This window comes from Amblyomma americanum, chromosome 2 (assembly GCF_052857255.1).
Source record: "Amblyomma americanum isolate KBUSLIRL-KWMA chromosome 2, ASM5285725v1, whole genome shotgun sequence".
Taxonomy (NCBI): Eukaryota; Metazoa; Arthropoda; class Arachnida; order Ixodida; family Ixodidae; genus Amblyomma; species Amblyomma americanum.
This window is the reverse complement of record NC_135498.1, coordinates 148,265,257-148,278,004: the sequence shown is the minus strand read 5'-3', so window position 1 is coordinate 148,278,004 and position 12,748 is coordinate 148,265,257. Positions and strand designations below refer to the sequence as shown.

At 48.6% G+C, this 12,748-nt stretch overlaps 1 protein-coding gene across 3 annotated transcripts in view; it reads right to left on the bottom strand.

The window, feature by feature from the left end:
- The window catches only part of LOC144121890 (monocarboxylate transporter 13-like), a 149,153-nt gene that overhangs the window by 79,906 nt on the left and 56,499 nt on the right, over positions 1 to 12,748 (bottom strand). The gene's annotated exons all lie outside the window — the stretch shown is intronic.

The following is a 12,748-nucleotide window of genomic DNA, read 5'->3' as shown; positions in this document are numbered from 1 at the left end:
CGCCGGTATTTTGCGGCACTTTACGCCATATCTCACAATCCCTCTTTTAGCTTGGAAACACAGATGTATATGCAGAGTACGATAAGTGCTGACTAGTGGCGCCATCTCGTTGTTAGGACGGCAAACATTTTGGTCAACAAACCGACGCACCTCTTAAGCCTAGGAGCGGCTGAATCGTCAGCCTATATGAAAAATAAAGCAAATTTATCACTCGTACGTTTTGTTTTAGGAAAATGAGACGAAGCGAAAAACCTGTGCCTCGTTTGTCTTTAGTGAATGCCCTCAAAATGCAGTAACAACGACAAAATCAGTGTGAAGCGAGGGGTCCTGCTTTTAGGGGCGCCGCCATGTTTGACGAGTAACGGCGAAGCAGATGGAGCAAATTCTATCATTCGTCCTTCCGTTAGTCCTGTTCAGGCCATGGACTAGTCATTTGGTCCGTGAAGTCTGCACACGGCACGCACGCGGTCGCAGTTGCTCCTTTCCCGCTGCTCACGGGGACTAACGGCTGCTATTGCTCCCAAGGGGCCTTATTTTGGCTAAGAGTGAAGGCGACGATCAACGACAAACGCTAACACACAACACAGCTGCGACCTAGAAAACGGTGACTGCAACATTGTCATTTTGCTACGATTGCTGGCTTTCATCGAGGATGGCGCGGGTAAGTTTTCCGGCGTCCGCGAGGAGAGCGTGACAACATAATTGATAGCTGAGTGACTAGGGCATTCTAAAACACAGAACAACGTTGCATTCTAGATTTCTGCCCGTGCCGCCCGGCACTGGAAGGGAGTTAATTGCAAAAACAGCCGTGTGCTCTGCAATGTCATGGCATGTTCCTGGTGACGAATACCAAACCTGAGCGCTCCACTATGGCATCCCTCGCAACCCACACTGTTGCATTTTGGAATATACACGGCAAATGATTATATACTGGAAAAAAACGAAAGTTCCTCGCGTTGAACACCACAGGTACTGACCGGAAACAGTCGGGGGCTTCGGTACCGCAGTAGGCAGTGACCTACCTAGCATGTGTCAGCTCTATCAACCCTGCTCCTCCCGGCGCAAAAAAAAATCGCCAAGAGCCGATAACGTATTCAAAAAGAACAGATCAGCAGGGAAAAGCAGCTGGCGGAACTGCTGCGCTCCCCTATCTGTATCCAAGTTCATTTTGGCATTGCAGTGAAGTCAACTCTAACGATCTCCTTCTCAGTTAAAGAGAGTATGCCAACTGACACCCATTGTTCTTTCTCTTTTCATATGGCGGGCGCGAGAAATCGACCACATGTTCCGCTAAAACTGCGAGTCCACAGCTTTTGATCGTCTATGTAGAGATGCGCGCAGTAATGCAGCGCAATTTACAAATTATTGGATTTCATATCGCTCTCTACTTTTTCGTAAAACTCCGTTTTGTGCACAGGACTGTGTCACGCCCTTAATGCTCTTTACAATGCACACATGTGTAATGTGCGTTGTGTTGGGTTTTACGGCATATGGGCAACTAAGGCCATCATGCTCCAAACGCAAGGTTAATGTGTCTGCATTGCAGGAAAGAACTGACACGATTAATCATCTCAAAATTCGCTCAGAAGTTTTGAATCCTTTGAAAACGTAAAAGCTCAGGAAATGTCATCTAGTGTTTTCTCTTCAAGGAGTAACCTAGGGTGCCACGGAATGTTTTCAATATAAAATTGCGCGAAATGCTTTTTCCTTATTCTATACAGTTTAGTACATTAACACAAAATGCGGTTTGTGGTGAGCACATCTCTGATTGCTTCACATGTAAGTTTCTATGGTTCTGTCAGGATAAAGTTGTGTGTAAGGTGCGTATGCACAGTGCGAAGATGGCATAATACCCCCTCAATGAAATGTTCCTGATGTGTACAAGTCCCATGATAACAGCGATTTTGGATCAGTCTCTATCCACGTCTAAAGCCCCTCGTGACTGGCGCACAGCAAAAGTAATTCCAACATTTAAAACTGGTGATCACACTTCGCCCCTCAATTATGGTCCAATCTTCTTAACAAGCAATGTCTAATCTAAATACTTTTGAAGCGCGTCTTGAAATCGTTAATTATCTTGAGGAACATCACACAATCTGCCGCAACATAACTACCCAAATCGACTGGAAAGCTTTACAATCGGACCTCGACGCAATAACGTATTGGAGTTCTTGCTGGTTAATGTCCCTCGATGTATCTGAAGCAAAACTATGCCTTTCACGTGCCGCTCCCGCGCATCCACCAGTTATTTCCTTAGTAACACCGCTTTTGAACTTACTACTTCAGATAAGGGCCTTGCTTGTCACCTTCAGTCTGATTTGTCATGAAACCAATACAATAATCTAACTCTGGCTTCTGCTAACCGCACGCTGGGATTCATAAAGCCTACCTCTAAACAGTCCCCTATTCACGTTAAAAGACTTGCATACCTAACGCTAATACGTCCGAAACTTCAATTTGCGTCCGCTATTTCAGATCCTGACCAAGCTTTGCAAGACCGTGCTTTGTTCTTCATCGTCTCTGAATATTCGCGCTGTGCGACACTGCTAAAAACCGCGCTATGTTGGAAGACATAGTGAACCGCCGCAATATAGCCCGATTAAGCCTTTTTCATAAGCTGTGTCATCTTCCACCTCTTCGTGAGGGCTTTCTTGAGCCCGCAACTGTCATTCTTCCATGCAAAGTTAAACGCGTCATCTGTCGCACTTATTATTTTGCGAGTTCATTCATTCCCCGCATGGTCAAACATTCGAACGGCTAACCTTCACGTATTGCAACTGAAACTATTGTATCTAAATTCCAAGACCTTTTTCTTTCATTCAATGCCATGTAGGGTTTTTATCTTTGCTTCTTAACCATCTTTCCCTGCCTGTAATGCGCCTTACTATTGATGTTTAATATTTTTCTTCACGTTTTTGATCTGTGTCCCTATTTTTATTTTTATTTTTGTTATTATCGTGCATCATTTCATGCCTTTTTTCAGTTATTTCTGTTTATCATTTTTTTTCTTCGGGAAAGATCCATTCTTATTTTCTTCTATGAATATGCTTGCGCTTTTATTTGTCTTGTGGAGTTCATCTTCATTTCTGTTTGCCTTTTATGTATTTGTGCTAGTGTGGCCCTTGAGGGTATACTGAATAAAATAAAATGTGTAATGTACGAGTTGGCTTTGTCCGGGGGAAGGCTGCAGGCACACATGATAAAACCTGGCACTATCGTGCTATCCATAAGGGACCTGCGAAATCTGACCGAAAAGCTTATTCTTAAAAGTCCCGCAAGACTTGCACTGCTATTTCAGGCATCTTGCCAATGAAATGGACCACAAGTGCCTACCGATCCGACCCGAAAAGGAAGAAATGCATGGGAGAGCCCGACGCCGCCCTCATTTACAAAACTTTTATGTGCGTGACTCCTTCCGAAAACATCCTGCCATAAACCGAGACTAACCACCCTTACCCACTGCCTCTAAACAATGATGCTGATGAATCTGAAATTGAGAGGGAAAAAATTTGTCTCTCTGATGACAAACATTCTTTGGGTGAGCGTACGCACATGCTGGCTATGCTGCTCGCGGCGAAGAGCGAATGATAAAAAGGGCCCCGTCAAATGACGGCGTGGCACGAGAGAGCAGTGAAAAGGCAGGGAAGCTAACCGGAAGTACCTTGCTGGCAACCCTTGCAGAGAGGCCAGCGGGGAGGAATAGATAACAAGCGAAAGTATGAGGACAGAGAAGACAAAATATCGTGGTGTACACAGCGCCGATGTCCTTAAGTTAACACTGATTCTATAAACGTCCTCTGGAGCCTGTTTATTTGAAGCACTACTGCGGAAGCCAAATGCCCTCTTGCGCGGTTGCAAATATATGCGATGGGTGAGGGCGATGCAAGAGCCCTTTTCAGTAATTTACAACCAAAATTTCGTTTGTTCGAAAATAGAACACGATATGCAAATGTAAGTTTTAGTTGATATCTACACAATTATGAGAGGAGGTCGACACGTTTCTGCCACTGACTTCAAGCAGCGGCTCATAAGATCTGTCGGTGCAATTATTCCCCTATCGATCAACCTCAGTCGCCTAATTTCAAGCTAACCTTGGTGCAGTCTTTTTACATGACAGACAACGCCTGTACCTGAATGGGTATAAACTGATTTCTAAGCAAGCTCTCTCGGCATTGTCGAAGCACCTACTGCACGCGGTTAAGCATGACAAGGAAGACGTCCTTTATTATTGCCACATTAAAGGACCCGTGCGCTTGTGGCAGTAATTGCAAATAGTTTCCTCTTTTCTTGGAAATAGGCAACCACCTTGGTATCCCGTCACGACGCAACATCTTCTTCAACGTCTATCTTTGTATAAAAAATGCTCTCACTCGTTCCCACACAAGGCCGACACTTGACAGTTTGGAATTAATTCCGGGAACAATAGCTACCTAGAAGGTTTTTTCCATTGATTATTGCCCGTTGCAACGCTTTCTGCTGCCACGAAAAGCAGGCATTGATTTTTTGTGCAGCAGCAGCCATGGACAACACGAATAAAAACTGCTCTCCGGTCGGTCATAAACCCCCATGTTTTGGGAAAACGTGTTCTGTTTAACCACGGCGGCCTTCGCAAAACTCGGACATGCAGAAACTGTAATATTGGAGCTATTTAAAAAGAACTGTAGGCTGGCCTAGCCCGAAGAGCTATGCTGTCGACGCCTATGGTAATGCCACAAAATTGAGGAAATAGCCAAGAGCCAACGCAGGCTAAGCCAGCCGGGCTCGCCGGATCCTTAACGTTGAAGTGTAGTTCATCTGGCATTCTAAACAGACAGCACGCGCTTTCACTCTATGCCCTTATGACCGTGCCATGTAGCAACCATTGCCATGGTCTCGGGACAAGCGCTTCTATGTAATAACGCTATCGCGTTCATACATGGAGCGCTTTTACGCAGCAAGACGGCGATCTTCACCCGATGGCGCGCACTCCACTGCCGGCGTCGCGAAAAACGCCCGCTGAGGCCGGTCAAGACTCGCAAGATATCTGACGCGCGGTGTCCGGCGAGACCGGAAGCAGAACTGATGCGGCCAATAGCAGCGCGGAAAGCCAGCTTTTCCGGTTTGACTGCTCGCTCCTGCGCCGCAAACATGGCGGTCACGGCCGACGAGATACGCAGTGACTTTGGCACGCAACTGTTATTATCGTGAAAAAACATTTCATGAAGCATGAGATGTCGCTTATTTGAGCGAACACGATCTGATCTTGGATCGAAATGCTCGTGTTTTCTCCCTGAAACGAAAGGCGTCGACGAAAACTGCATCGCTGGCATCGGCGGCTGAGCGGTCTTAAGACTGGGCATCCCAGCCTGTCACCACTGTTGCGACTGGCGCCTCCCAGCCTGCTGCCACTGTAGCGCAGAGCTGAGCGATAAAACGGTCAAGGCGAAGGTAAGTCAGCGAAACTTACATTATATACAGAGGCGTTACATAGTTGGCACATGGCGTTACATAGTTCGCTCGCACAAAAGGAGCGCGGCGATGACCCGGGAGAGTCTCTCGCTCTGCGTCTCCGTCGGCTCCCCGTCTTCTCTAGTCTGCTGCTGCCGTGCAGCGCGTCTCGGTTTTTATATCCTCCGGCGACTGTTGCAACAGCCAGCCGCTCAAACCCTCCAATCAGGTTACGCCACTGTCCACCGTTTGAATCTGACGATTGGACGAGAGGGGCTCGGCTGTTCAAAGTTTGCGACCGGGAAAGGGCTGCCGATGAAGCGTTGGTTGAGTCTCGAGCCGGCGCTTGCAAGCGGGGGCGTAGGATTTCGCGGGGCCAAATTCTGTTGGCTTCCCTGGCTTCCGCGGATGCCAGCGGAATGCGTACTCGGGCATAACAGCGGGCATCCCAAGGTATGCGACTTCACGCATTTCATGAACGCTAATCTTTATAGATACTAACGCACGCGTGCTAAATTAATACAGTGTTGTCCTAATGAACACGTTTGCGATTTTAACAGGCGGGTCAGCGTCGCAGCTCTCAAAGACCTCCTCGCTCAGTGGTGGTATCTGCCACTTGATCGCATTTGCTTTGGCGTCGAGGGATGCAGGGCGGCGCGCCGCCTCTTGTACGCTCAATGTTCCTCCAGCCGGGTGTCGCGCCGCCGCGACGGTTGCTGCCGCGCGGAATTCGTCGAAAAAACGTCGCACGTATTCCGGCCTTTAGAGTGTGGTGACGCCGGCTTTTCCTCATCACGAGCTTCTTGGCGCTTTCGCATTAACATGGTGCCTGAAGGCGATGAGTGCATTGCTCACGACATGCAACTTTTCCGCACCAAAAGGTGGCCATGTTAGGTGCCTAGTACTAACGTTGCGCTGGTTTCAAGTAACACACCAACTAGCCCCGCTTAAAGATATTGTTATCATTAAGCGCCTTCAATTCTGCTGAGACCTATGTGGCGTTGCAAAAGGGGATTTCATTTCATTTTATTACCTTAAAGGCTTCGAACTTTACGGGATAATTTCGACCGTCTGATATTCTTTGACAAGCACTGACATCACACAGTAAACGGGCCTCTAGAATTTCTCCTTCACCGGAATCCGTCCGCCACAGCCAGGATCAAACCCGCGTCTTTCGGGTAAGCAGCCGAGCGCCATAACCACCATCACGACCGCGATGGTGACATGAAAAGCTGTTGATGCCTTTAGTGGAAGTGACATCGCTTCCGGTCTGATAACGTCACCGGCCTGATGACATCGCTTCCTTCCAACCAATGGGCAGGTTTTATAACCGTCAACACTTTATTTTCCCGATGCGGTTTTTAATGCTACCAGACCGCCATTACAAGGCAGACCGGTATTGCTGTTGAACAGTAAGCAAGAAGTTTCTTTGGTAATATTGGTCTTTTTTTTCATTAAATGTTTTTCCGTACAGTCGCACGTAGAAGCAAACTCTGTACGTTCCGAAAATGTGCCGTTTAAAACCACCTCACGTGCACCTTTCACCCGATAGGAACAATCTACTGTGAATATCACCCGGTTACGGGGAGTGTTTGTAATTTGGAGGACATAGCCAGACTATGGCAATACACGATCTAGACGGATTTGTCCGGTGAGAGCCATCGCGAAAACAAATTATATCCGCCGATGATGAATCACCTCGGGTTCAGGCTACGCAGCCTGTGGCTTATGATTCCCTGTTCCTGAAGTTGCGTCACAAAAGCTTTGCGGCTTAAATTAGTGCTGCAGTCGAGTAAATTGGTGCTGCACGCTAAACCTAGCATCTCATATTGTTCATTCTTTCCGCTCTGCGCATGCGCTTCAGATAACCTGGGAAAAATAGTAGTGCAAAAAAATGAGGCCTGAAATAGACGGGCACACACCAGCGCAGTGTATCCGTCTCTCTAAGTACATGCCTTTTCTTGCGCCACGTTCTTCCCCTGAATCACGAACCAACAAGCCCAAAATATATACCCTTCAAATTGCTTTACACCTTGCTCGTAGTACGATGTTCACAGCTTCCTCTTTCCCGCAAACACTTCTGGAATTGAATGCCCTTCCAGACGACATCGCGTGCCGTGACATACCAACCAGCATTTATCGATGCTGTAACTGCACAAATCTTTATGAAATTACTTCTATTGGTAATATTTCTTTATGCGTAACCCACTCACTATGTAATAGCCTGAGAGGGCGTACAGAGAAAATAATGTGAGACTAAAATTAGAAGCGATCCCTGGGGCCAGGCCGTTAACGGCTCAATTTATTACAATAAAAGCCATTTGGCATCCGTTGTGCTTTAAACAGCTGACATGGTCGTTGTACCGGAGACGGAGTGTTCACCCAAAGAGAAGGTTAAGTACAGATGAGAATTTTCATTCATCAGCCTCTTCTAAATGTCGATCGCTTCACAACATAGACTTGTTAATTACCACTGTAGAATTGCTTGTTTACACCGGATAACTGTTTCCAAGCATTAATAAACCATGATACTGCTTCTTTGTTTTGCGCACATTTTACCGCCTTAGCTCCCAAATAAAATAAATCGTGGTTATATCTCCATCTGCATTCTAAAACATTCACATTTAGTACGTTTCCGGCAGAGCAACCAGATAATGTAAAATCTTTTTAGCCCCTTACTTCCAGTAGGGCACGTTTTATTTTTTCTGTTAGAAAATGGCTCCCTATTTTCACATCGGATGAATAAAACTCCCAGATTCTGTAACGTTATGTCCTGATGCATGCATTTAAGACAACAATCACTGGTTGGAACAGTTTGCCGGCTTATTGCATACACTCTCTTGACCTTATAAGTGGCAATGTTTAGTTTTCTGTGTTGTTTCATCAGTAATTTCCTGCTGCTCACATTTTTCTTGAATTTTGGTTTGCAGTTTAACGTTTGTCAAATATAATAAAGAGTCCAAAATAAAATTACGAACGAAAAACGTATGAAGAAGACGACGTGGATTAACCGAAGAATAAAGAAGATGAAGAAGCATTCGGTGAGGTGGAGAGAGATGATTGGTGGAGAAGCATCGTTGAGGTGGAGAGAGATGATTGGTGAAGAGAAGGAGAAGACGACGACAAGGCTTACGTGGACTAACGCCAAGGCTATAAAAGGGCGAGGGAGAGCGAGGCACGGGGGTGGGGGAAGAACAGAGAAGCTCGAGGCTCCAGCGGGTCAGGGACGCTTCGGCTGGAAGAGAGCGACACCGGCTACTGCTTCGGTGAGCTCGCGTTCTGTGGCTTCGCGTCGTGGACTTCCTGCCGTGCCTGAGCCCGTTCCGGGGAGTCAACGGAGGACGCTACCACCTCCTACGGCCAGGGGTGTCTCCAGCGCTGTTGCCACCCATCCGGGTGGTGCCCCCAACGCCAACAACACCGGCATCACCTCCACGGGCGCTTGGACCGGGAGCTTATACGACGCAGCCAGCGACGCCGCCAGCGACGCCAGCCCAAGCACGTCGAACGCCGCCTCGACGCCGGCTACTGGATCCATACAATGCCGCAGCCGCACCGAACCAACCGTGAGCGCGAACTCCGACCACTAACAGTACAACGCTAATAGTAGACGCTGGTAAACAGTGTTCCCGGGTCGTGTGTTTGTTATTATTTGTGTTTTGTGTTAGTTTTGTTAGTTTTGTGTTCTAGTGTGTGTGTCACGTAGGGTGTATTAAATGTGCGTCTGTATGGGTACACCTGTCGCTTAGTCCATTCTTTCGGTCCGAGAGTTCTCCGTGGAGATTAGTGATAACGTTGTATATTTTGTCTTTGAATTCAAATCCTGCTTGGGCTTCACGACCTGCAGCCTGTCATATATTAGATAAAGAAATAACTAATTCAGCCGAAAACATAATGTACGTTTCACATAGAGCAAAATTTCTCAGGATAGTACTTTCATTGCTTCACTTCTATTGCGCCTTAGCTCCGAAGCAAAAACAAGGCGGAAATTTAAGTAAAAAAATGCAGGTTCTACACTGCCTCCAAGTTAGTGCGATTGAGAGTATGCATCCAGCATGGCCACACACCTGAAACGGCTACCCCCGGAACCAGCACCTAGGTGTCAGGCATACTGATATGGCTTCGGAGAGCAGTGGTCACTTACCTAGCTATTTGTATTTCCACACAGTCACTGAGGCTTAGTAGGATGGGCAGAATCTGGTCGAGCCGCCTCGAGAAACGCTAAGTTTTAGCACCGAGGCTATCACTCGAGCTGCTTTTTCTACGCTTGAGAGACGTCTTATGCGCCCAAGTTTATATGTAATGGTAAATTATGCTGCCAAAGCACACAGGCAGTCATGAAATATGCAGGAGTTATCAATACTGAAACATGCCTAGATCCAAAAGCCAATAAATAAGTTTTGTTATCAGCGCCTAAGCTACAATAACGTGTGTAAAAATAATGCAGCTTAAACTCGTCGCTCCTCCCGCACGGTAAGCAAGTGACAACGATTAGCCCTATTTTTATCCGGGGTTCCTTTCTCGCGCAGCCATTTTTAAGACCTTCATTTTCCAGTGGTGAATTCGGTGCTCACACAGAAGGGCTGCGCTTTCGCGCGAGCTCAGGTGCAGTAAATTGCATCCGCGTGTACAGCTCTCTTGCATCATTGGAACAATAACGGCAGAGCTCTAACACATCCAACTCCGAGTAAATGACGTAATATTAATGAGGAAAAAGACGATAAGTTAGCAAAGTGCGCCACTCCTGAAGCCGCCCTGTAGCTTGCTGTTTTAAAAGCGTTAGATCTTACTCATCACGTTTCGAGATTTCGCGAGGTCTGCTACCACCCTGAGATCACAGCGCCATCTGTGGCAGTAACTAGAAAGCAGCGCATCTCGCATTGATACGAGTAGCGCCATCTACAATAGTATTGTATAAACAAGCATCTGCCCCGTGCCAATGATGACGTCACGGTCCAATATGGTGGATAGAGGTGGAACTACGTGAGTATGACGTCAGGCGACAAAAAGGCGGAATAGTTTCGGTTTCTTGAATCCGAGATGGAGGCCATTAAAATTCGCATCTCGCATTGATACGTGTCGCGCCATCTACAATAGTATTGTAGAAACAAGCACTTGCCCCGTGCCAATGATGACGTCACGGTCCAATATGGTGGATAGAGGTTGAGTATGACGTCAGAGGACGAAAAGGCGGAATAGTTTCGGTTTCTTGAATCTGAGATGGCGGCCATTAAAATGCACGGCGCAGGTGCGTCACATACGGCCTGCCTACTGGTGATGGCGGCGGAGTTACCAACTTTCGATGGCAATGCCCCTTGGGAGGCTTACCAGCTCCAGCTGGACACCATTGCGGAGGCGCAGGGATGGGACGCTCGGAGGAAAGCCGTGATGCTCTTCGCTAAGCTTCGGGGCTGAGCGACGGAGATGCTCCCGAACGTGCCCCGCGCGGATATTGGCCGGTACGACTCCATCGCGGTGCTCCTCGCCGACCATTAAAGGTCGGGCGAACCCAGGCTCCAATACAAGTACCTACGTGCTCGCCGGCAGGAGCCCGGGGAAAGCTACCAGGACCTCTCCGCGGCTGTCCAGCGGTTGGCGTCGTAGTCGCTGCCGGGTGCGCCACTGGCCACCACGGCCCTAGTCGGCACTAAAGCTTTTGTGGACGCTATCCCAGATCCCGAGGTCCTGCGCCAGGTCCGCCTCAGGCGCCCCGAGTCCGTCCGCGGCGCAGCTCACGGAGCCGACAACCGTGGCCGCCCAGGCGTCGCCGTTTCTCGCAGGCTGGCGGTCATCCTCGAGCGCCTCCCCCAGTGCCCGGACAGGCTGTTCGGGCGGCTGGAGAAGATGAAGCGCGACGCCAGGTATCACGGCACCCCATATTTGAATGACGGCGCCAAAGCCTCGGCGCAAATGTACGCCGCGGGCGCGAACGAGGAAACGGGTCACACGGCCGAAGCCAAGTCAGAGGACAAGATCAAAGCAGAGGCTGTAGTCCTGGAGCAAGAACTTGGCGTCTGTGGCGATGAGGCAGCGCCGGACCAACCGAGTACGCAAACGGTTAGAGCAATGGATGAGCAAGTGGCAAGGACTAAGCTGCTGCAGGTCGCGACGAGCGTGAGCGTGAGCGGAAGAAGATGGTGCGTCGGCCGGGAGGTGGAGGCGAAATGGATGCCTGTGACTTCGCCTGCCGCGCCCAGTGGTCCCGCAAACGCCCATACTGTGGATGCAGCCTGCTTGAAGGTCGGCGTGGGGTCGGCTGTCCCGTACCATGTGATGCTTGCCGCCTCACTCACCGGAGTGAACATAGCAGGTTTGGGACGTTCTTCGGAGATTGCAGATGCCTTCATCTATCTCATTAACTTTAACGTCAACGAACAGTCTGAACACTTCATCTCTGTGGGCCCACGTTGCATCATCCCTGGTGACCCTGAATCAACGACCGATATGATATCGCCGCCTAAAGGTCAGTGGCGCCATCCAGTGCACTGCAGTCTGTCGATCCAGGCTACTGATGTAGAAGACACCTCGCTTACCACGGGAACACAGGAAGAGGTCACGCACGGCAGTGCGCCTCCAGAACCAAACACGAAGAGGCAACAGGAGACACAATAGCCACTGGCAGGGAATGGTGTTGAAGACGACCAGTCGATTCAGCTTGAGGTGATGGGGCTTACTGATGAAGTATTCTCGACAGAACAAGTGGTTGGGGACGACCAGGACAAATAAATTTTTCAAGAGGCACGGCAAGAAGATGAGGTGAATGTGTGTCGTAGTGTCGATACTCTTGCCGGAGATGCGGGTGAATGCACGATCAAACGCCGTGAGGACGAGAGCGCAAGACATGCGCAGGCGTGTGACGATGCGGAGGAGAGCAAATAGTTCAGCGGTTGCTCCGAACCTCCGTCTGAACCCGAGCAGGAACACTCGGTGTTGTCGTACGCGGCAGAGCCGCCTACAAGCATCTCCGCCATCTACCTGGACAGTTTGGTATCAAACGGCACCTCAACGCCATCAACACCCAAGTTTCAAAGAGCGAATTACGAATTGAAGCGATTCGTTTCTGAAGCTTTCCGCAGCAACAATAATAAAAACACGAGTGTTCCATAGGCTCATTTTCTTCGTCAAATAAATTCCTTACGCTCACAGGTTTTGCTGCGTTTCAGTTCTTATCTGGTTCTTTTTGACCGGGCTGCTTAGCACTCTAGCTTCCAGGTTTGGATTTGGTGCCTATCCACGTTACCCTTCCGTACTCTACCGTTTCGACTTGACTGCATACAGTTCCTAACGATGATTTCAGTTAACATCGAGTTTTAGGCGATAC